This window comes from Micropterus salmoides, unplaced genomic scaffold, assembly GCF_014851395.1.
Source record: "Micropterus salmoides isolate LMB-PRFRI ecotype aquatic unplaced genomic scaffold, ASM1485139v1 Ms_hic_scaffold_871, whole genome shotgun sequence".
Lineage (NCBI taxonomy): Eukaryota > Metazoa > Chordata > Actinopteri > Centrarchiformes > Centrarchidae > Micropterus > Micropterus salmoides.
In genome coordinates, this window is record NW_024044650.1 from 1 (window position 1) to 23,800 (window position 23,800).

The window sequence follows — 23,800 nt, forward strand, 5'->3', positions numbered from 1 at the left end:
CATCACAACACACACACAGACAAATGCAGGCACAGTCACGCTTCTACTGCTCAAATATACAGTTGTTCTAGTGTTATGTTGCTTTGCTTTTGCACAAGATTTAAATTTGGAGATCTATAAATGATAAACGAACCCTCAAATCACAACAACCGAAGTGTAAATAGTTGGCAAAGGAGTTTTTGGTGCTGGAATAGGTCAGAAAAGTGATAATTTGACATACATAGCAATACAAGCCACAGCACTGAGCAGTATACTGTTCGTCTGTGAGTGAACCGAGGTCTCTGCCCTTTTGCTTGCCTGATATTGATAGCGTCATGCCTGGGTGCTGCCAGCGCTACATCTACTGAGCAGTGGGCACCACCAGCAGAGCTGAAGTGCCAAACTCAAAGAACTCTCAACAGTTGCGTATTCCTCACCTTTCCCTTCTCTCTGCGGGTTCTGCTGCCTTCAGGTGGGTGAAGTTCGAAGAGAAGGTGGAGGAGGGGGGAGAAAGGTGGAGTAAACCACACGTGTCCACGCTATCCCTACATAGCCTTTTTGAGCTCAGGACGTGTCTCCAGGCGGGAACAGTGCTGCTGGACCTGGAAGGCTACTCAATGCCTCAGATAGTTGGTGAGATGTTTAGTTCCTTTTCTGATAATTGCGTTTCTCATTGTGTTGGAATTCAGTAGTCACTGTTAATATCTGTTCTGTTCAGCCACTGAGGCTCATTTCGGCTTCATTTTGTGTATACCTAATGTTAGCTTCTAACATGGTATCATGTTAGCTAACCAAACTAGTTTAGTGGTGAACTGCACAGGTTAAACTCCCTACAAAACTCCAAAAGTGCATTATAGTAACATGTTTTGAAGATCTTTGCTCTCTATATGCTCCGACTGTGAAATGACGTCAACAAATGTCCCATTTCTATGGAGTCTGATGCGGTGTAAAATTAACCACAAGTTTAATTTTGCTTAGGCAGGGGCATCGCACAAAATCTGGACCCTGTACATAAGCATTCTCTATAGGCCCCTCCCCTGATCCAGGGCTATTAGTATCTTTGTGAGCCATCTTAACACGAGATCAATCAATCATTTAGACAATCCACAGAAAAAGAATCAATGACAACAGTTACAGAGTTTCCCAGTCTTTTTCCCAGTTAGGCATCTGAACGGGACCTTGCCCATTATACAACATTTGTCCTTGTCACCCATACTCTTAGTTATGCTTGCTTCTTTTTTTTTTTTTATATCGAGCTGTTATTAGTGTTAGTGACTGGCTAGACTCCTTGGTTATTAACTGTTCTAAGCAAATGCCTGTTTGCTGTGAGGAAGTTGTACAGCAAATCATGATGATGATAATAACCAGTCATGCAATACAAGTCTATTCATACAGATGCACAAACACTGTCTATTGCTCTAATGGACCCTGGTGACGTGGTGATGTGACCCTGGCTGGATATCAAGCCAGCACAGTCAAACCTGTTGTTCAAAACCAGAAGTAGAGATGTTCTTGCATACATTCATACCATGCCGATCAGACTACTACAATTACCTTTTCACCTGCCTCAGCAAGTCGTCTCTGGACCGTCTACAAATGGCTACCCGTCAGGTTCAGGATTCAGTGTAAGGTTCTCGTTTTCACATATAGAGCCCTGCATGGTCATGCACCTGGTTACAGATCTGACCTGCTTCACTCCTATATCACCACTGGGGTCACTTAGGTCTTAAACCAGGGCTTACTAGTCGTTCTGTGTGCTTGACTAAAAACAAAAGGTGATCGTGCATATAAAGTGGTGGCTTCGACACTGTGGAATGCTCATCCCTTATATGTTTTGCGGTATCTGCTGATGCCTTTAAAAACATTTGAAGACTCCTATTCAAGCTGGCCTTTGTCTCTCTATGTGCTATCTAAAACAAGTGGAAACTTGTGTTTTAAGGTCCATTATTGCTCATCTTTTACTGACTGATTATTTGACTGTCTTTCAGAAGTTGCTTATGCTTGGTTATGTTGTTTTTATTGTTTGATTCTTTACTATGTTTCTGACAATGTGGTGATATGCCAAATTGGGAATACTGGATCCCTGTGTCAAATTTCCACATGTCAAATATAAATGTTTCCTTTTCCAGATGACATCATTGAGAGGCAGATAGAGGAAGGCATGATATCTCCTGATCTGAGAGAGAAGATCAGTTTTGTCCTGCTGAGGAAACATCGACACCAGACCAAGAAGCCAATCCACCGCTCGCTAGCCGACATTGGCAAGTCCAGCTCCAGTGAGTGTCCAGTTCTTTAGCCAGCGGAAATGATCCTCTAGCTTAGTGTTTCTCAACAGGGCGATCAGAGGAGGTAGGGGGATGATGGAAGCAATATATTTTAAAGGGGGGTGCCGAGGCGTTTTTTGGTGACACTGAATGAGTAGGATTTGTCGGTTGCTGTTTGTAAACACAGAAAGTGGCCCCTACTCCCAAACTCAACGAGAGAGAGCAGCGGTGGTCGAGCGAGTGAGTTGAGTGAGTGAATGAAGCAGTGAATCTGAAAAATAAAATGTTAATTTTGGGGTGTTTCACAACGTTTACGTTTTAAAGCACAAATAGCATGGCCAAACCCCCGCACAACCCTGCTGAAGGAGCTAGCAGTGTTTTGTGTGAATGCAGCCGAAGCACAGGCCTCATCCTGTCTGCTGCGGCCTCTCTATTCTGTGTCTGTGTGTGTGTGTGTGTGTATGTGTTTGTGTTGACCTGCTCTTGGTCAAACAGGCCTGCAGCTCTTTATACATCCATGACACAGACAGAGAGCAGAGGACAGCGACGGAGACAGCGATGTAACCTGCTCGTTATGAGACCTGACCTCACACACTGCGCATTGTGATTGGCTGGGGGCGACACACCCACTGCCCATAGGCTGACGCTTTGAAACATCTCATAAACAGCAAGAAAATAAGAAAATACAGGAAGAGGGCTGGGTCTCTGCAGATACAGACACTGCCACACTTCTAGTGGGTCATAAGTGATGATTAAGAGGGATTATTTTTGTACACCTACTCATTCCTCCTATAAGTTTTAAACAACATGCCCAGCTTTACCCAGCTCTCTGGGAGAAGACCAGGCTTCTCTTTCTTGATTTTCCAACTCCATATCTCATTGAGCAGGGATTCAGCTGTGTCCTCCACATGCTGTCCAAGTACCGCAAATGCTTGGACTTGATGGCCTCAAGCTCAGAACTAACTTCTCTGCAGCCTGCAGTAAAGAAACTGGCTGAGAAAAACAAGTGCAGGGCTCACACTATTTTAAAAGCAATTTAGAGAATTTCCTGAAAAGGTTAAGATAAACAGGCCTCACAGACTGCTGATTTCTAGCTTGATCTAAGAAACAATAAAAGGGAATCATTGGAACACTATTCCCTCTAGGATGGTAGTTTTTACTGATCGAAAGCAGTGACAAAATAAGAATTATCAGGTTACCAGACAGCGCTGTGTTTCTTTTAAATTATATCCATGATTGATAAAAGTAGAAAAATGTTGGACTGCATGTATCATGACATGCCATCCATGAAATGACACTCCCTGCAGATATAGCATTTCTTTTTTTATCAATGATTGGTCTATTCTCGTTCCACGTACAATTTTGCAGCCTCTGCGAAATTCATTATGCAGATATTTGACTCACTTGGTAAATGAATGAACACACTCCTGCAGTCAACAAGGCTCATATCCTCCACAGGGGATGTATTAATGTTTGATGAGTTAATTACCGCTGTAGCATTTCCTCATCTCATCCGGGCAGGGCACAAACTGCTAGATAAATCATAAAGCATCACCTCCGACCGCTCTGTAACTGGTTGTGTCTGTTTCGGTTTCCTTTCCCTTTCCAGATCGAAATATAGGGCCCCGAGGTGGACTGGGTCCAAGGCCAAGTCCGGGGTCAATGGTCAACGTTAACCGATCCTCGGAGGACCTCCGAATGAAACAGCAGCCTGCCAACTATGGTCGCCTGCGTGAGTGCCTGTCTATGTGTCCACAGTTTGTGGTTTCAACTCACATGCATGGCTGTGCATTATGGCCAAAACACCTCTCTCTCTCTTCCTCTCTTCCTATTATTTGGGTTTTGATTGCTGAAAAGCCTTGGTTTGTTTTGTTTTTTGATGGCAGATACAGATTATATTTCTTAACCATTTTCACATGTCTTGTTGGGCTGGTAAGCCTCTGAAACAACATTTATATCATCACAGAACTCTAGAACGGATTGATTCCCAGCAGCTTTGACACAGAGACTGTGGACGTCTATACAGTGACTCTTAAATCACTACACAATCATTTTTGGTTAGATATTAATACAAGAATCATATGGATATATTGACTAACTCTAGTCAGGAACAAACCTCTGTCTTATCAGAGGTGGATGGCATTTACTGCACAAAATCAATTCTTTGTTCTCCTTTACTCAAAGGCCAGTATAAGGCAGGTTGATTTGTTGTTGTTGAGCCAATGAGCCATTCAACTCTGCTGGAATTAATAGGCGTTATTAAAGTCCTGAAAATTCAAATAGTGCTCACTCTAACGTATTAGAAGTAACAACTGATGAAAAAATGAAGTGGTTTGGCCTTCAGTAAGACACGATTGCCATCTCAACAAATTAGTGTAATGAAACTGTTGTCTTTGGATTTTCCCAGAGCTTTCCCGTCTTCATTTGGCATCTTAAAACTAAGTGGGTGATTTGTGCGTCAGAGGGACCAGTTTCACTCTTTATGGTTTATTGATTGATTTTCAAGTTTCCATCTGGAGGCATTACTCCCTCACTGCTTAGTCACATATTGTCTTATATATCATAATGTGGTATGTGTGCCATCCTTGCTTGAACCGGTCTACAAAAATTAGATTATTTGACAGGCAGCAATGTCTGTTATGAATGATCTACAATATATAGCATATAATGAAAATGTTCTAACCTTTTGCTGTTGTTGTTTTGCACTCCAGGTCACGCCCAGAGTAGGAGTATGAATGATATTGCAGATTCTCCCAGCACAGACCAGGTGACTTACTTCAATCTTCTGCATATGCCTTTACCAACTTAAGCATTAGATAGTTATATTCAGTGAGGTAACAAGATTTACAACCTCAAAATCAACATTTCATCAGAGCAAACACGTTTTGATATTTACAGGCTTTATCCTTACAAATAGCCAAATTGATGTTCCTATATTTCAAAACAGCAAAATGTCGATTTATCAGAGTGGAATGCTTTATCTGGGGTGTATACTCATTTTCCACAGTGTTGCTTTCCATTATTGTGGAGATTACGTATATCTCATGTCTCAGTAAGGCGTTGGTGTTCGCTGGAGTGGTGAGAGCCAGCTCTGTCCTAAGTGTCATCAGTCTTTCATTACAATTGCTTGTGAAGGTGACAGCTAGTGATAGAGGAAGCGTGCAAATACATAACTCACTCATTTGTGGGGCAGATGTAATAATGCGGCTTAAACCCGGTGATACATGCTTGGACTGATGCTGTTGTTGCTTGGATTAGGCTACTGGGCTTTATAACAGACAGGTCAGGATTAAGTGTCATTCACAGCGATGACTAATGTACAAACATAAATGAAGAGAATGTGTTTAGAAGTGTGTGATGTGGGCTATGAACTTTATTTGTTAGAGCAACTATTAGGATGAGTACTGGTTGTCCTGTTTTAAGTACCTCAGTTATGAGTGGTTCAGTGGATGTTCAGACTGTATTTACAGGTTTACAGTAGGCCACATGTGACAATGGACAACTGATAGTTTGTTACTTTGTGTGTGTGCTACATTGTCTGTGTCGATAATAAACATGGATCCCATTGTCCAGTCCGCGTGTTTGGCCCTCACATGTAGCCACAGATTCGGGCTGAGGGTTATTGGCACGGCTCTGCTTTATTGAGTGTTTCTGTGCTGCCGTCCTTTTCTGTTCCTGCCACACCTTTTACATGCAGTCACACAAGTCTGATTCGCTTGCCGCACCTCTTTCAGTCATAGCTATGTCTAGGGTTGCCACCTTCAATACAGAAAAATAAGGGACGGGTGTCAACCCTAGTTATGTCTGCATAGATTTGATGTTTCTTGAGGTTTAATGTTCATGGAACAACACAGGGTTGTTATTTTGGAAACTTCTGCTGATGTAACAGTAGACTAATCTGGCAGGTTTCGACAGACTGTTGAGAAGATGAAACTTTAATGATCCCTGTAGGGAAATCTGGTCATTGCAGCCGCAAAAACGGAAAGAATAAACACATGTTAGGTTGCAACTATCAATTATTTTCACAATCGATTCATTGGGGAGTTATTTTCTTGATTGTTTTTTTCTCGAAAATGTCATTAAATAATAACTTATAATAATAACTTCCCAGAGCCTAAGATAACATATTTAAAGCGCTGTTATTACTGCAGTATATTCACCCTACTATCACATATGACAAAGAAAAGCAGCAAATCCTCACATTTTAGAGGCTGCAACCAGTAAATCTTTACTATTTCCGCTTTTAAAAAATGATTGACTATCAAATCAGTTGAAGTTGAAAACGTAAATTAGAACACCTATGACTCAAAATATGAAACATTTACAAATATAAAAGGAAAATGAATGCCGCAAAGGATAAAAGGAAAGAAAACCCCATAAAATATGAAATGTGAAATGTCCCCTAGGAATGGTAACAACATTACTAGTAAAAGATGATGTCTCACCATGTTCTCTCTTTGTCCCTCCACTTTCTGTAGCTAAAGAATAAATTCATGAAGAAGATCCCCAGAGATGCAGAGGCATCCAACGTCTTGGTGGGTGAAGTGGATTTCCTTAACAAACCCTTCGTAGCCTTTGTCCGCCTGGCTCAAGCTACAACACTAGGAGGTCTGACCGAGGTCCCTGTTCCCACCAGGTGAAATGATCTGCACTGTCTTTCGCTTCTTCACCCTTGCTCAGCAAAGCCCTTTTCACAGACACCTGCCATCGCAGCCCATACCTCACGCTTGTCTCATCACTATACAGATTCCTGTTTATTCTCTTGGGACCCCAAGGAAAGGCCAAGTCGTATAATGAGATCGGCCGAGCCATAGCAACCCTAATGGTGGATGATGTAAGTGTCTGTTAGTGTGATGTAAAAATGTTTCCATGACATGCATTCCTTATTAGACACTAACACTGTCTCAGTAAACCTGTGGGAACACAAAGTGTCAATTTCTGTAAAGGCTGTGAGCGAGAGTATAAGCTAAAAATGTAGATGGACAGTCCTGCAGCCTGTCCATCTACTGGGATACCTATTGTGTTTAAATGACACGCAGAAGTGATGCTGATTATTAGGCATCAGTGAGGAGCAGGGTTCTATAGGGATAATAAGTCTCCCATTGCTTGTTAATGGTAGTGTTATTCCTATATTTCTAAGCACAAAGCTAAATGTGCTATTTCAACAGATACAAGTTGTAAATAAATAATAGTTCATTTATATTGAACTTTCAGACAAGAGCCACAGTTAGAATATGTGTTTACCAGCCACAATCAAACACTGATTGGTAATCATAGGTTGACCTCTTTTATAATCTGGCATCTTAACAGGAGTTAAATATTCCCTCTTACACCTCAGCACCACCCTACCTCCGTTAGGTCAGATTCAAGAGCAGATTATTTTTAGAATTTGATTTTGTTGCACAGTTTAAAATAATTGTTCTGATATACTCAACAATGCAGGTAGCACCTATAGTAACACTGTTTTTTAGCTAAATTAGCTGCGTGGCTCTGGGGACGGTAATACCAGTCTGTCAGTTGGCCACCATTTTGGTCCAGACTGATTGCTATGAAATATTGTACAGATATTCTTGGCAGAGATGCTCACAAGTCTCTGATCTAGAGTCCAAGTCAAGTCTCAAGTCTGTGATCTAGAGTCCAAGTCAAGTCTCTCGTGGTTATTACGAATGTTGTATCACCTGCTGCGTTCAATGCAGGTTGCTAATAAAACTGCATAGCTATAAGGAATACTGTAACTGTAACCTTTACAGAGCACAACCATGTAATGTGCAATGCAATTATTGACAGCTTATAAACTACTGTAAGTCAACACATCCTCCTGACTCTCAAATCAATAAACTGTAACCTGTTTTTAACTTACAGAGCACAACCATATAATGTGCAATGCAATTATTGACGTCTTATTAAATACTGTAAGTCAGAACACTCCCCAGACTCTTAAACCCACTTTAACATTAACTAAATAAAACTGTGACGTTGCATAATCAACAATAAACCTGTAACCTGTTTTTAACTTACAGAGCACAACCGTGTAGCCTAATGTACAATGTGTCTACAATTAATGACAGCTTATAAACTACTGTAAGTCAACAAACCCTGTTGACTCTCAAACCCAGTATAAACTAAATAAAACTGTAAAGTTAAATGGTCTACAATAAAGCTGTAACCTGTTTTTCATTTACAGAGCACAACCTTGTAATGTGCAATGCAATTAATGACAGCTTATAAACTACTGTAAGTCAGCACAGCCAATGCTGAGCTAAACATTTACTCACCTCAGGTTAATTCAATTCAATTCAATTCAATTTTATTTATATAGCGCCAAATCACAACAACAGTTATCTCACAGCGCTTTTCATAAAAGAGCAGGTCTAGACCGTACTCTGTGATGATATTTACAGAAGCCCAACAGTTCCCACCAAGAGCAAGCACTAGGCGACAGAGGCAAGGAAAAACTTCCTTTTAAGAGGCAGAAACCTCGAGCAGAACCATGGCTCAGGGTGGGCGGCCATCTGCCTCGACCGGTTGGGGTGAGAGAGAGAGAGAGAGAGAAGAGAGAGAGAAGAGAGTGAAAGAGAGAGAGAGAGAGAAAGAGAGAGAGAGAGAGAGAGAGAGATGTAAGGAGAGAGAGGGGAGGGAGGCAGCCTACACAATATACACACAGAGGTACAGACAGCGAAGGTAATGTTGCTATAAACTAAATGAAAAATGGTACAGATATTTATAATAGTGTTAATGGTAACCATCGTAATGTTAATGATTATAATAACAATAAGACTAGCAACAATAGTCGTTGCAGTAGAGGGTGTCGAGCAGGAACACGGGGGCAGCAGGCGACCCGCAGCCACAGATCCAGACTCCACAGCTCCAGAGCCAGAAAACCTGCAGGAAGTGATAGGAGGAGAGAGGAGAGAGACGAGAAAGCACAAGACTACCAGAAAGGGGAGAAGTTGTGTTAGTAACATGCAATAATGGGATAAGGTTGCATACAGAGGGAGAGAAAGTAGAGGAGAGAGGAGCTCAGTGCATCATGGGAAATCCCCCGGCAGTCTAGGCCTATAGCAGCATAACTAAGGGATGGTTCAGGACTAACCTGAGCCAGCCCTAACTATAAGCTTTATCAAAGAGGAAAGTCTTAAGCCTACTCTTAAATGTGGAGATGGTGTCTGCCTCCTGAACCCAAACTGGAACCTGGTTCCACAGGAGAGGAGCTTGATAGCTGAACGCTCTGGCTCCTAGTCTACTTTTGGAGACTCTAGGAACCACAAGTAACCCTGCATTCTGGGAGCGCAGTGCTTTACTAACCTATTTTACATTCAGCGCTTCTTTGTTTGGGTCTTGTTGTATGAGGTTTTAAAGCCAAAGTTTATGATGAATGGCGGAGCAGCTGCCTCTCTTTGTTGTCCTCTATAGTCCCGCACCTCGAGTCTGAAGTCTTTTGAGGACGAGTCCGAGTCTCTAACTCGAGTCCCCATCTCTGATTCATGGTGCCCAGAGAGTCAGTTCTAATGAGGTTCATGATCCCCACACTTTTTATCTAGTGGCACCATGAGAATCAGAATCAGCTTGATTGGCCAAGTGTGTGTGCACATACAAGGAAATGCAAATGGATTACCATGAAATTTGAATCAGACATTCATGTTCGCTTCAGAATGAATTGTAATAGTTGTGGTAATAACTGTAGCAAATGTTAGCATGATGACACGCTAAGCTAAGATGGTGAATTTTAAGCGTGGGGATTATGTTAGCACTCTGTAGTGATGGGAAAAGTAACTCTTTTGAAACACTCGAGTCACCAAATCTCGTTCATTAAAATGAACTAATCTATCTATCTATCTAATCTATTGTGTCATTTCGTTCATTTTAACTTGGCCGGTTATTGCAGTGCTGCAGCCCTCTAGTGGGTGATTTAAAAAAAAAAACAGCGCAGAGGGCTGCCTGGGTTGCTTTAATTGACAAAGTAATGCACAAATTCACCTCTTGATCTTTCTCTATCATGGTCCTATAAAGCCCCATGGAGCCACAACCAAATTCAAACCAAGTAAAAACCACAGAAATATGTTGTCAATATTCACTTAAGCCACTACTCCGGCTAAATCTGTCCATTTTCACAATCTTTCCTGAGTATACTACCAGACCAGCCATATATATATATATATATATATATAATTATAATTACTATACTATATCTCTAAAGTGCTCATTCATACAGCAGCCTAATGCCTATCCATGAGTAAAACACACTAGATGAATAAAACACACTCTTTAAAATTTAACAGATTTAATAATAATCTCAAACACTGCAGGCTGTTCACCAGTGAAGAGTGGTGAAACAACAATACGGCTAGCTACGTTGCGTTCTCTGGCAGACCGGATCAGCTGTTAGCTGTAAACAAACCACAGGGCTAACGTTAACGTTGCTATGTGGCTGTGTTTTAATGGTTTAATGTCCGGGTCCGTTTGTTTTGGAGGAGACGACCTCTGTGGTAATTCAGCTCCAGGTAGAACTCTGTCAGGGCTCTGAAGTGGAGCAGACCCAGAACAACTCTCATCAGCTGTTGTCTGTAAACACTAGCAGCACTAAAGTTACGGTGCGGCTGTGTTAAAACTATAACTTAGCCCAATGTAGCTGCGCTGTAATAACGTTATGCTTTATTAAATGTCACAAAGTTATCAAAATAGATATTACATATATGTCAGTCCAGTGACTGTTACCTGACAACAGACTTGCCTCTCATTCCCCAGTGCTGGCAGTAAGTCAGCCTGCCGAGTGAAGACAGACTCCGAGGAGGACCCATGTGAATGATTAGTTCATTCCTGCTCCACAGTAGCCGAGATGTCACGTGAAAAATGAACAACTCAAACCCAGAGAACCACAGTTATAGGTCCTGAACTAATCAATTCTGTTTCCTGTGCTGCCTGCTTACCACAGCCCTGTAGCCAGCTTTCACGTGACAAATGAACGACTCAAACCCAGAGAACCACAGTCGAGAGTCGTGAACTAATCAATTCTGTTTCCTGTGCTGACGGAGACCTTGCAGCTGCTGTGTCACGAGTGAACGTAAGAGTCCAAGACTATTCACGCATGCGTGAAAATGAACGAATTACTCACTGAGACAACCCGTTTCTCCTGAGTCACATACGAGATCAGGTCAAATGAACGAAACGTTCTTTGAACGACACAACACTAGCACTCTGACATAAGCATTTAGCCCAAGTACAGCCTCTCTGAGACGGTTGTTTGTTGTTTTAGCATGGCTGCGTGCTAACGTATCCTCATCTATTCAGTCACAAAATTGGTTAGGGTGATCACATTATCTGTATGGAGGAAACCAAAGAACACCATCTTTAATTGTAAAACGTTTTCTCATTAAATCATTTCACAGTAGTATTTGTAATTCAGTAAGCCTTTAAATTCCATATCCAGTTATTGGCTGGATTTAAGACATTCTAGAAACTTAGGCAGCATAGAGCATGGCTCCAACACATCCACTGATTCAATTTAAGCTGTTTGTGTGTAAGGGAGCAAATCAATGAAGGTGCCACATAACACACTTAGGGGGGGAAATCTTTCCGTCTTCGCTGGCTGCTGATTCCTGCTGCTTTTAATTTGAAAAAGTTTCACTTTATTTAGTTTATTGCAGTTTGGTTTGTGCTGTTTTTCTGGTTTACTGTCCTAATGACCTGCGATCTGAGTAGTGTGCAATGACCATTTACAGACCTAGAACTGCACTTCACTCACAGTGTTTCTAGGGCATGATTAGTTACTGACTGACAGTTGTTTTTTTAATGTAATCCAGCTAGAGTCAAAATATCAATAAAGTTTCCACATTCTATGTTTAACAAGTCTCCAGAGGCCATCAGAGAGGATGGTCAAGCCCCAAGCATTATTAGAGCAGTACATACTGATCACTATCACCATGATATAAGACAAGTGAAATGCTGAAATCCACTCCCTTTATCTCTCTCCCCTCCCAGCTCTTCAGTGATGTAGCTTACAAGGCCAGAGATCGGGAGGACCTCATCGCAGGCATCGATGAGTTTTTGGATGAGGTGATTGTGCTTCCACCTGGAGAATGGGATCCCAAAATCCGCATTGAGCCACCCAAGAAAGTCACCTCGGCTGACAAAAGGTCAGAGTTTTATTATCTACTTCAGTAATGCACATTAAGCTCTCGGCTTATTTGTCTGTGGCACAAAGAGCAATATGCTAAACGTTCACTTAAAATCAGCTGATAAATAGTTTCCTTAGAGCTTTACGCAGAGTGCAACAAGGTCTCCATATCAGCAAGCACCAGTCAAAGCGTTCAGGGATGAAAAGCCTCTGAAACAGCACTTACAACATCATGGAGTAGCCCTTTAATAAACAAACATAAATGAATTCCATATTTACTCCCATCTGTGCCGAATGTATCTTTTCTGCAGGAAGTCAGTGTTTTCCTTAAACGAGCTGGGGCAGATGAACGGTACAGCTGGGGGAGGAGGAGGAGGCCTGGCTGAGGATGAGGAAATGCCAGTGCAACATGAGCTGGGGGAGGAGCTGGCATTCACTGGACGGTAAGTAGTCCAGGCCACATGGCAAACTGCCAAAAGGTTTGGATTAAACTGACTCTGGCATATGGAAAGTAAATTTTAAGATGAATTAATCACAATGTGGAAAAGTGGGCAAATTATTTAGGTACAATTCAACTCCCCAAAAGATGTAGACACTCCCTAATGAGCACTTTAGCTGAGCATAAAAAGATTAAATTTGGTCAGTTAGCAGTGTTGGACCGGCAGTTTCAACTGTGCCAAAAACAACAGGATCAATACAACCAAATGTTCCACCTCTTGTTTTGTTTTGCAGAAGAAAATGTAGTATACATGAAAGTGATTTTATCCTGATCCAATGCAGTGATCTTTTTTTTTCTCTCGAAACCTTTGATTGGTACAAGTTGCATTATGGAAATGCAAATTTTTTTTCTAGGTTCCACCAGTGAGCAAAGTCTCTTTATTTAATAATAAACACAATGCAGAGGGTTGTAGAAAGTTGTAGAAAAGAAACTTCACAAACACTGACCTCTCCTGCCTATATATGTATGACTCGATATTGCTTTAAAATAAGTTTCCCATCCACTCACTGGAAGGCTCGTCATTCTCCTGCATTAGAGAAAGCAATGTGTGTGATGCTGACTACTGTGTGTGTCCGTGTACAATAGCTTCTGCGGTGGTCTGTACCTGGACTTAAAGCGGAAATTGCCATGGCTGCCTAGTGATTTCTATGAGGGTTTCCACATTCAGTCCATCTCCGCTGTGCTCTTCATCTACTTGGGCTGCATCACCAACGCCATCACCTTTGGTGGCCTGCTTGGTGACGCTACCGACAACTACCAGGTAAAACAGAGTGCCAAACTTAGGAAACAGGTGAAATTACTTTAGGTATTTATGTAGGTTTATCAGCTAGGTATGCGCTATACACAGAGACGGTTCTATGCAAGCTGTGTCTCTAGCTCTGCACCATCGCACAACATTTTATGTCATTTTCAAGAATCTTTTAAAGAAGTACCTGGCATGATATTTAAATAGTTTAACTGACCAAATAATGCTAAAAAAATGACTAATTCTGTCTTTGCAGTCACTTGTTATTTACCAAAAAAATAACAGCTTATGTCACAAAATGCCAAACTAATCATTTAACAGAAAACATGAAGAGCTACAGCAGCAATGATTTGGGAGAACACAATTTTATTGCACCTGTCAGTTACATTACAATCCATACGTATCTATTTTCCCCTCCAATGACATTAAAAAAAAGTCATATTAGTTATAAAAACATACATGATCCTTGATGCTATGTCAGATGTGTTGTGTGCCTCAGTTACTCTAGATTATTATTGGAGCCAAGTCAAGTTCATATTTAACGTGGCTTTGAAGTCCACAACAAACCAATTGTAAGCACAGGCAAGTAGCAGCAGTAGATTGAAATCAATTGGTGTCAGCCCAGGAAGCTCAAGTGCAATTTGTGTGTCATATTTATCAGGTTAGAAAAGATGTATTTACTGTGTTTGCCTATGGACAGCTAGTTTGTCTTAGAAAGTGACACTGTTTTCCTGTTTTTAATTTAGTTTGTCCTCATAATATCTTCTTCAGCTTGTCAATTATCCAAATGTGTTGGGATATTGGAACAACTGAGAAAGACTACAACACGTCATCCTCCATTTCATTTTACTGCTCTGTCATAAAACAGTGATGTCACTCTAATATGAACTTAAGATAAGACAAGCTAAGATGTTCCTTTATTGATCCCCGTAGGGGAAATTCTAATTGGCACAGCAGCACAGGGGAGTAGTGTGGTGCAAAGAGTAAAAGAAAAACAATAAATGCAGAATGAAACATCAGAATCAAAAATATAAAATATACACACAATATACAATTGAAGTAGAATATGGTATCCTTGTGTATATACGCGCAAAGTTTCAACAGTTGTGCTTGTCCTTGCCAGAGTGAGTGCCTGGCTTCATTGCACTGTGAAGTTGGAGTAATTTTAGCTAATAATGTTTATACGTGCAATCAGGTCTCCCTTTTGTTATTTGTGTAGCACTATCGTTGCACCAACACAAACATCTACACACTCACACACAAACACACATGCACAGAGGAATCATTTCAGAAAAGTGCTTTGCCTGGCACTCATTCACTTCCCTCCCTGTCAAGCTGAAATACAACATCATGACCCTTTGTTTAATGTGTAATGCACTCAGACACACACACACACACACACACACACACACACACACACACACACACACACACACACACACACACACACACACACTTCTCCTTTGTTTCATCATTATTCCTCTCTTCCTCTCGTCTCATCTGAAGTTGGATTTTCTGACTTCATCAACACAACAATTTTCTATCCCAATTCCATTTTCACCCCCCTCCCCCAAATCCTTCCAACAGGGTGTGATGGAGAGTTTCCTGGGTACAGCTCTGGCTGGCTCTGTCTTCTGTCTCTTCAGCGGTCAGCCCCTCATCATCCTCAGCTCCACTGGACCCATCCTCATCTTTGAAAAGCTCCTGTTTGAATTCAGCAAGTAAGCATTGTTAGAGCTGAATGCTCTTGCAGTAGACAGACATAGTGGGAATAGTGTAGTGAGAGACTATAGACATCCTCTTAACTGTCAATTAGTGGATTATTTGATAATCCCATTAAAGAGAGAAACACTACTGAATCTCCTGCTCTATTATGTATGTACCTCTTCATGCTTCTGTGAGTGAAGAGAGTTGTTTTAAATGCTACTCATGTAGCGTCTATCAGAGTCTACACGTGTCAGTTTTTCTAGCGTTTCCCTTCAGGCTTAAATTTAAACCACTTTCACTGATGGTCTGTATTGCTAGGTGAACAAAAAGTGCTACTTTATCTGGATGAAAGTGGGAAAATGTCTAACTGGGTTCTGATCCTTGATCTCAAGGCAATTAAAAAAATTAACTTTGAAGTTCACTGATAACAAATAAAGACGTTTCAACCAGTAATGAATGAGTACCCGCCAAACTTTTGTGTAACGAAACTCTTCTCAACTAGGTGATTGTGTATTCTCATATTGCCATTCTCATTTCAGAACACTAACCCCATGAGCAATTTGATAGGTCAAAGGTCAAACTTGTTGGGATTAGTTATCGTATTTGTGAAATATTTTTACCCTATCTGTATGCTTATAAAGAGTACAGTCTAGACCTGCTCTACACTGTGCAAATAATTATTAGGCAAATTGTATTCTTCAGGATTCCTTTTATCATTGAACAAACACAATGCTCTCAGTCAATCCAAAATATATAATTAAACCTCAAACCTGAATGAACTAAGGAAACATGAATTTTGTCTTGCTCAGGAGAATATAGAAGTGTGAAGAATTATTAGCTAACTAAATTACCAAAATTTCTATCAAATTACTAGTTTATTCAAAATTTTTAGAGTAAGTGTAACGACATAAAATTAAATAAAATTTTTGGCCTTACAAAAATATTTAGTGACCATAGCCAGCCTTCTTTTCAATAACTGCGATGAGCCTTCCATCCATGGAGTCTGTCAGTTTCTTCATCTGTTCACTATCAACTTTCACTGAAGCAGCAACCACAGCCTCCCAAACGCTGTTCAAAGAGGTGGATTGTCTTCCCTGACTGTAAATTTCACATTTAAAAAAGGCCCGCAAGTTGTCAGTAGGATTCAAGTCAGGTGAGGAAAGGGGCCAGGTCATCATTTACTCCAGGTAGGTTGCACTTCGGGAATATGGTGGCACTGGAGCATAATGGGTTCCTCGTAGCTTCACATTTAATTCTACTCAAGTCTTTTGCAGTTAACCTTTTCTTCACCATGAGCTTTTTGCGAGCCCGGTTGACTATTCGTAACAAAACGTTTGATTGTCCGGTGGTCACGCCTCAAAAGTTTAGCTATTTCAAGAGCGTTGTATCCATCTGGAAGGCATTTTGTAAAATTTTTGACTTTTCAGTGTCAGTTAAATCTCTTTTTGGCCCATTTGACTTTCGCCACATCTTCCCTCATTACACAAATACATATCACCTGAAAATGCTTAACTGCAATGAGCATTCCAGTTTATATGGAAAGAAAGAGATGGAAAATGTGCATAGAAATAATCATTCATTCAGAATACTTACTTGCCTAATAATTTTGCACGCAGTGTATATAAAAAGTGCCCTGAGACAACTTCTTACAATTTGGTGCTATGTAAATAAAACTGAATTGAATGTTCTCTTAAATACAGATAATATAAGTGCAGCATATTATGTTTGTGTTGGTTGTATTACATGAATTCCCTTCACCAGTGCATTCACCATGTTTCTCTGACTTCTCACTCCCAAAGGAACAACGACATAGATTACATGGAGCTGCGTCTGTGGATTGGCATCCATTCCTGCCTGCAGTGTTTCCTCCTGGTAGCTACAGATGCTAGTTACATCATCAAGTACATGACGCGTTTCACTGAGGAGGGCTTCTCCAGCCTCATCTCCTTCATCTTCATCTCTGACGCCATCAAGAAGATGGTGGGCTCCTTCAAATATTACCCCATCAACACCGACTTCAAGCCCGACTACGTCACTGCCTACAAGTGCGAATGCCTGGCCCCAGACCCGAGTGAGTTCACCCCTTGACTCAGGGAGATACTGGGGGATTATCAACAAGGAGGAGTGTGGCTACATGTGGCTCTTTTTGGGCTCGGTAGACTGTCGTCACAGGCAGGTTGTAGAGAAGACTAAAACCACCTGCATTCAGTCTATAAAACCCTTTATTGTAATTTTTTTATAACTATACATAACTGAGAAGAGAGTCCAGTTCTCACTAGTAAACGTAGTTTTTTTTGGAGACCAAATCTTTCAAAATCAAATGATTCTACCAATTAGGCACTAATAAACAGATTACTAGCAACCATTTATTAAGAAACATTAGTTCACAAAAAAAGAGTTTTAACAAATGTAAAATGTACAAAACAATTCAATACATATACAGCATACGTTTCTGGATGAATTCCCTGCCACTGATTCCAGGTCATTTATGATAACAACTTGGTCAGAGTTAGCACAGAAACAGTAAGTAATCCATCACCTAGCATTTAGCTGCATATATTTTTTTCTTTAAACTGGGGTAATACAGTTGCAAGCTGAAGATTTGAAAACTTTCCCTTTCGTTGCGTTCAAGGATATCTTCAAGATCTGAGAGTAGCAGAATAGCAAATGTTTTAATGCAAGAAGTGACAAAATTCCAAATATCTTATAATTACTAAAATTACTAATATAATTTGCTCATTGCTTGTCCTCTGGATAAGATTACATCATGATGTAGCTTGTCAGTGCAATGTTTTTCAGCAGCTAATATTGTAGCTTGGGATGTAGCTTGCAGCTTTATGATAAAATGATGACAAAATAAATAAATGGATTAAGTAAATAAATTGACTAGATCTTAAAGACCCTAAAGACGTTCTCTGAATCAGCTCTCTGCTATGAGCTTTGGGATCCTACAAATAAACACACAGTTTTTTTGCAGACGGTAGTACAATTACAATGCTATTTCTGTATTTGTGTTTTTGTCTGTGCTCCTTTACCGGTTTGAAGTGGGCAGGGCTCAGTTGGAAAAAGGTGATGTCACATGTTTTTGCACACCAATTAGAGAGACATTAAAAGCATCTCAATCAAAATCAAATGTGATCAAACAACACCCACACAGTCCTGATGAAGCAGGTTATCTCAGAGCTTCTGAGTGTTCAACTCTTAGATAAAACCTAAGGATGCTGCTCATTTAGTCATGAATATTTAATGTTATCAAGAAAAACGAGACGTTTTCAGGGGCTTTAAGATAACCCATCTAAATCCAGTTTTCAAGTCTCTGAAAGTTGCTTTTGGCACAGTAGTGAAATTAATGGAGGTTAGTGACTGCATCAATCTAAAAATTCCAGGTATATATTGGAAAATGGGGGACAGTAATGTAAGTGGAAGCTGTTGATGGGCTAAACATGGAAAAGCACAGGTTTGTCATTTAGCACGTGCTAACTAATGAAACGCTCTCCTACACAGCAGTTAGTCTCCCAGGTGAAGCTGTACCCTTCACTGTTCTTTTGTCTCTTTGATTTCCTATGCTGTTAAGCATCCACTGACAGTGCTGATTGATTGATAGATTTAATTTAATTGATCTTTAATATAAAAGTGGCCCCTCTGGCCAGAAATGTCGCACATACACAAATCGTCAAGAGGATGAAAACACAATAAATGTATCCATTGCAGTCCCTGTTTATTGATATATATAGTCAACAAGTCATTATTATCTAGTTATATATCTCAAACATGTGCTTGAGCCAGATTAAATTAGGCAGGCTAGTTAATATTAGCTTGTTACAGATAAATGATATTGCAGAACAGAAAAGCCAAATATACAGTATGTTTGGGGTCATTCATAAAGTTTGTTCACTGGAGACAAGTTTATCTTTCAACTAAACAATGTACTGTTCAGAACATATCTTGATGACAATGCTGATAATCTTATGTGTTATGTTAAAAAAAAATGAATTGAATCAAATGTTTTAAAAATTCCAACATGTCAAATATCTGTATCCTGTTTCAGCTGGGCTGTCGTTGCTGTCTATGATGATTATCAGGATTATGAATACCAATTTTAACTACTCTTCATGGGGTTGCATGGCTTAGTGAAAATCAAATGTTAATTAGATTCCTACATCCTACACATTCCCAGATGTTCACTAATCTGTTAACTAATTTAAACATTGGCAGTGGTTTACAGTCATTTCTATAGACATTGGTTTCTGTAACTGATTTGTCTCTTGTTTGTTTTCGCCATGCACACACAATTTGGCTGCCATCTCTTGCAAGTGAGTACCTCTTTGTTTGTCCGCGCGGGCCTCGGTGTGCTCACTTCAATGTCCAGCAGCTGGATTCTCATTATATTTTGCATTTGTTTTTCTTTCCCTTTTGTTTTCCTCCCACCCCCTTCATTTTCTGTCTCATTACGTCGCTGTCTCTCCCTGTCTCTCTCCCATTCATAAACAGTGGCTGAAATGATCTTCAATGGTTTAGTTCCAATGCCAGATAACAGCTCTAGTGTCTCTGGGGTAAGTGCTTGTTTTCATTCAATTTTCATTTTTTGCCTCTATTTTGGCGCATTGTATTTTAGGATAAAGGCTTACAGGGTCAGCTCTTCCCAGAATCAATTACAGGGATTTTTGGAAGCCCAAATGACAACATTGTTAGAAAAGAGTAAAATGGTTTGTTTACAACCAACCCAGGCTTCAACTGAGTCTGACAATGAAGTCACTTTGCTCTCCTCTTTCTGTCCCTTGTTTGTTTTTCACCATCTATCCCATCATCCTCTCTCACTCTCCTCCATGGATTATAACTTCACATCTGTGACGACAAATTTTCACTCTGTCTGTGTTTACATTTTCCTCTACGTCTTTGTCAAAACACTTGACTCTTCTTCATCCGCTCCTGTCTCCCCACCACCGCCACCCACCATCCCAGTTGAATGTGACAGCTCTGGACTGGAGCCAGCTCAGCAAGAAGGAGTGTGTGCAGTACGGAGGCTCTCTGGTGGGAAAGTCCTGCAAGTATGTCCCCGATCTGGCCCTCATGTCCTTCATCCTCTTCTTTGGCACCTACTCCATGACCGTCACCCTCAAGAAGTTCAAGTTCAGCCGCTACTTCCCTACTAAGGTGACTAAACTATCTGTCGATCTATCTATCGACCTTTTTAAATTAACAAAACAAAGTTCTCACAATACTTGCAGATTCAGTTAAAATCTCGTTCAAATAAAAGATTCTCCCATGGGGCCTTCTTGTAAGCAAACTAAAGCAATGATTACATTCAGTGTTTCTCACCAAAACAAACTGGGCCTCATGCAAGAACTTTTTGGTATCTAATGTTAAACTTCACTGAGGTGACATTGGCTGTACGTTTCAAGTCCGCCTCACTAAACCTTTGTGACTGCATAAACTTTCAAAAAAACTTGTTCATGAGCATATGCTCATTAGCATAACTAATGCCCCAATTTGCTTGGTAAGGCTACTTGTGGCCCTGTACCACGAAGGGAGTTTAACCTACTCAGAGTTAAGTCAGGGTTATCAAGCAAACTCAGGGATTTTATGAACTTCTTTTATGTGTAATATGATTAAGATGTAGTATACTGTCAGAATAATCTCTGATTATAGTCATACGTTTATGTTCACTTTACAAGGCTGCAACATCCCTCATGTATTATGCATGCAGTGGAAAGTTATATTAGACTTTGCTATCGGATTTTGCAGTGAGGAAATATTCGTGAGTTTAGCCCACAATCATATTATCATGCACTTTAGAGACTTTGCTGTGGATTGGGCGTATTCAGAAGAAAACACCATAGTGATTTGGATTTTTGGGACTTTAATTTCAGGGAATTGTTGAGCTTTGTTCTTGTAAATTTACCACTTTCATCTAGGAATTGTTTTTAGTCTTTAGTCTTTTAACCCTCACCCTGGCTCCATACCTTTTGGAAAAATAGCTTAACTTAATCAATTATAGCCTACAGATGGGCTATGAAACTGGCCCATTTCTTATGGCCTAACCCTGAAATCACAGAGACTGCAGGGCTCGCTGTAGAACGTGGCCTAATGCTGTTGTTTTAAAAATAACTTCATTTCAGCTGCAACTGCAGTGGAACAAGTCAGGATGAAATCTTAAAAAAAGTTTTATTCACAAAAATGTTACCAAATAGTAAAAAGAGACCACAGAGGTCCTGCTGTTAAAAATCCGCAGATGAAAAGATAACACATTTGGCAATCACTCGTGACATTTGGGATCCAAAACAATGAGAAAATATGACTACAGCTGCCAGTGATGTGCTGTTAGAGCTGTACTGTGACAGAAATAAAGAGCAAATGGTTTGACATGAAGTCAGACGCTAAAGCAAAGCAGTTCATAGATTGGAGGCCAAGGTGTTGTGACAGCCACAGAAATAAACAAGAGAGTATTATGCAGCTGGTGATGTTGGACTGTCAGGTGTTATACCGCAGGATGTCCCCTTGTCAGGCGACCAGCATAAAGACCCCGAGGCAGCTGTCAGAGTGAGAGAATTGTTCTAACCACCACTGAAGTGCATGAGCTGCCATGCCAAACTATGCCAGTGAAAGCAAAAATTAAAAGAAAAGGAGCAACATTATGAAATTTATCAGTAAATTAGCAAGTCATGATGATGACATAAACATGATATTAATGTAGGATGAAGTGTATTTTAGTTTTTTATTTTAGTTTTAGTTGACTGTAGCAACAGCTTTTAGACAGTGGTGGTAGAGGTGGGTCCTGCATGATGCTAACTGTGCGTATCCTTCACGTTACCAAACATGTTGACTGCATTTACTTCCTTATAAAACATTTGCAACAGCATTTTGAATTTTTTTTAATCCAGGTTCTCTAGCTTGCTGCTTCTTGTTCACTGCCTTTGTTGGTGCATTGCTGTGCGTCTTTGCCATTACTGCAACCAACTATTGATCAGTGGAATAGCAGGAACACGTAGTTGCCTGTGAGCATGTGCGTCCTTGTGCGCACGGAACAAACAAACAGGGACTCGTTTGTAAAAACATTGTTCCATAGCACCATTAGTGGTCAAAAACTCCACAAGGCACCTTTCAGATGAATTTAAATGCAAATAGTGAACACATACTAACGGTGTACACAGAGAATGATGTCTTTCAAAAGTGCAGTAGTGCAATCTCAGGCAGGATGGGCAGGTACATACGATTTCCACATACTCGGGACATACTGAATGAAACAAACCAAGGTTTTTACACAGTGGCTGCTTTCCCTTCCGACTCTCCATGGCGGAAACCATTAAAACACGCGAAACCCTCATTTATAGTGCCACCTCCATTGTGTTTGCACCTGTTGTCACTTACGCAATAATTCTTAGTTAATCACCCCTAACAGGTTCTACAATTACACGTGCAATATTTTAGAATGCATACGCAATTTAGTACTCTTTATTCCGTTTGTTAGTAAATCCGTCCCATAATGGCCAGCAGATAATCACTAAAATGTGTGACTCAGGCAGGCGGCCCACTTAATTTACTTTTATTCTTTTCATTTGGTTTCTTGGTGTCTCTGTACCTGGTTTGTTTTTGGTTCTGTGATGTTGTCCTGTGTCTTCTGTCTGTTGTTTATGTTATGTTTTTTATTTAATCCTTGTTCCCATTTCCTACAGGAAGCCTTTCTCTCCTATCAGGCAGTTATTGTAAATAAGAATCTGTTCTTAATTAACTTGCCTGGTAAAATAAATATATAATGATAATTATTGTAATTTTTTGAAGCAGTGACCTGTTGTTGATAGAATAGCTGTGTTGGTACAACCTCCATGGTAACAACACGGCACTGCTCACATCTGTCATGTGTGGCTCTCTAAAAGAAAGTAGATAGTCAAACAGACAAAAGAAACGGATCCCTTTTTTCCAGACACAAGGATGATATTTTGAGTCAAGTGAAGCTTGATTTCCACGCCAAACATAACATCGCAGCGTTTTCTGTTTTTCTTTGACTTTATTGTTTTTTCAGTATGTTATAACTGTACAAAGTCACATCAATTTACAAATGTTAATTGAGTAGAAGTACACAGCTCAGTGTTTTCCACATTTTGTCACTGCTTTTAGTTCTGCAAATACATTTTTACTATCCTATTTTCTCATTTTTGTTTCTCACCATCTGTGGCTCCAGTTGAGGAAACTCATCAGTGACTTCTCTATCTTCATGTCCATCATGACGTTCGTTGGGCTTGATATGTTGATGGGGCTCAAACCCCTAAGCTGATCGTCCCCACAGAATTTAAGGTACAGCAAGTCATTTTCAAACTCTTTCAAAATAAGGAACTATATCACAAATTAGCTGCTCTTACAAAGTTTTTGCAGCACAGTACTTATTGAAGTAGTGGTGGTCATATGAAATGAAAACCTATCTGACAGTGTCAATAAAAACTGAACATTATCATCTTTGTAAAGGTAGAATCTGTGTCGTTGTGTTAGAGTGCATT

At 40.3% G+C, this 23,800-nt stretch overlaps 1 pseudogene; it reads left to right on the forward strand.

Moving 5' to 3' along the window:
- The first annotated feature begins 351 nt into the window (after positions 1–351).
- Positions 352–23,600, forward strand: LOC119894710 (annotated as a pseudogene).
- The last annotated feature ends 200 nt before the right edge of the window (positions 23,601–23,800 follow it).